The sequence below is a fragment of the Scardinius erythrophthalmus genome (genome assembly GCF_964197995.2).
Source record: "Scardinius erythrophthalmus genome assembly, chromosome: 9".
Lineage (NCBI taxonomy): Eukaryota > Metazoa > Chordata > Actinopteri > Cypriniformes > Leuciscidae > Scardinius > Scardinius erythrophthalmus.
Genome location: NC_138229.1, coordinates 6,923,557 through 6,926,030, shown reverse-complemented (window position 1 = coordinate 6,926,030; position 2,474 = coordinate 6,923,557).

Below are 2,474 nucleotides of genomic sequence, written 5' to 3'. Positions count from 1 at the left end.
AGTGCGCACGCGTTGGATTTCCATGTTTTAATGGGGATTTTCCATAGACCTGAATCAGAAATCGCCCACTAAACCCTCATTCACTATTCCCTACCTTAGTCCACTAATACTGTTCACTTGAAGGAGTGAATGAAAACGAGTAAGCGAATTCGGCCGGCCGTTAAGCATACATCAGTTGTAGGCTACACTCGTTATTGCGGTGTGGGATAGAAGGAGTGCACTCAATAACGTTATGGTTTCGGACACCACTACAAATGTATGTCCCCTCAAATAGCGCCATATTTGAGGGTATGGGGGCGATTTCGGATTATAATTTTATAGGCTACTTTTTTATACAGTACAAACTTATTATAGGCTATCTATCCCCTAACCCTACCCATCACAGAAAACTTTCTGCATTTTTACATTTTCAAAAAATATCACTGTGTGATTTACAACATGTTTTCCCTGGACCAACAAAATGTATTAAAAAAAAGAAGAGAAAATTATGTATTGGTCTTTTAAAGGTCTTGACTTAACCAATTTAATAACAATTCATGTGTCAGGAAATTAGCAAGAATTGCACAAATATGTAGATAAAGTAACTTAGCCCGGAATAGCCTCCTCTTAGTTTTCTTTTACTGCAGGCCTATAAGCCATAACTTGCAAACAGCTTTTTACAGGAAGAAGAGTCAGTGTTGTTCCACTCAATGTTAATGGCTTCAAACTGTTCATAGTTGAAACATGTCCACCAGTTCGTTTGAGTTTAATGTGAGACCAAAATTCACTATAGGGTTCAGATTTGGACTCTAACCAAGTTAAAACATGAGCCTGATGGACTTGTTCTCAAGCCATTTCTTGGTTGTCTATGCAATCTGGGCAGAAGCATTGTCTTGTTGAAAAATATCTGATCATTCCTCTTTAGATAACTTTTCATTTGTGGGAAGCAAGCAATTCTGCAATATTCCCATGTACACCAAAACATTAAATTACTTTTAACAGTAAAGCATTTCACCAATGCCAGCAGCCAGGAGTGCCACTAGCAAGTTTAGGCCATATGAAAGAATGAGTTTGGGCCCCCACCGCACCCATTCCATTAATAAAATTGATTTCTGGAGGCCCCAAAAGTGTGTGGGCCCTTAGAATCGTCCTAAATTTCCCCTGCCAGCAGCTGAAAAGACTGAAAAATGAAAATGACACACTTCCTCCATGCTTCAATGTGGGATGCATTTATTATTATATTTCTCAGCAGGTTTTCAAAGACACCGCTCTGGAGCATCACCATACAATTGGTGTTTCATTGTGATTCATCACTCCAACACAACTTCCCTAATTCTACCAAAAACTTTCTGTCTTTGATGTTTTTCTGAAACAGAAGTGGCTTTCTAAGTAGCACATTTGCTTAAATTTAACTAATTTTCTGACTTTGTGGTTAAGACCATATATATAGCCAATAGGGTATATGTTTATTTTTTTATTAACCTATTTTTGCATACATAAATGTTTACCACACAATTTATAACTAGGTACTTCCTTGAGTTGTGTTTTTAAATAAATGCAATTTACAAAGCAATTTCTTTGATCAGTGTAATCATTAGTTTTAAAACACATAATACAGAAATGTTATTTGTTTGCTATTATATGCATTTAAGATGTTAAACTCAATTTATTTTTGTCTGCAAATCAAGAAAACAGCTTAAAATTAAATCATAAATGTTCTATTTAATCAGTGAACATCATAATTCTCTTTCTTCCTCTGGAAACATATCACTAACCTTGATAAGATATCATCTCTATCTGAAACCAAGCACGAACAGACAAATGTGTTGTGTCAGTCAGGCAAAAAAAAAAACATTTTGAGAAACGGCACATATAATACTTTAAAGTATCTACTCCATGTTATGTACTGCCCCCAAAACAGTCAAAACAAATTTCCTCTGAATTGTAATTGTGATCCTCTTTGCCTTCCATACAAGCGATGACGTATGTACGACTAAGTCCTTTTTTTAATCATTTATGTTGCCTGATAATTGCCTGTAATTCATATGCTTTTCAACCTTTTTTGTCCTTCCAGTGAACATATTTCAAAACATTATTTATAAATCATTTTCCGTCAGTTATCATTAGTCAGTAAAAAAAAAAAAGAAAGATCATTAGTAAGTTGTGTGTGATTAATTTTTTGAGACACTGATAAAAAAAAATTATATTAATGAAATTATATTTTATTATAAAATATTATTTATTAATATTTTTATTTTTTATTAATTGTGTGATATGCATTTTAAAAGAATAGTCTTGCATGAGCTCACCAAAGCCGCATGCTGTTAAAGATGAAGTATAGTATATATTACACCACAGGGCATGTTAACTTCCCAAAAGCATTTCACATCAACTATACCCATATGATCTGTAATTATACTGACTAAGAGAAAATGAAGTAGCCATACAGGCTAACAGGAAGATATCAGAAAAGTACCATAGCAATGTGTCTGTTA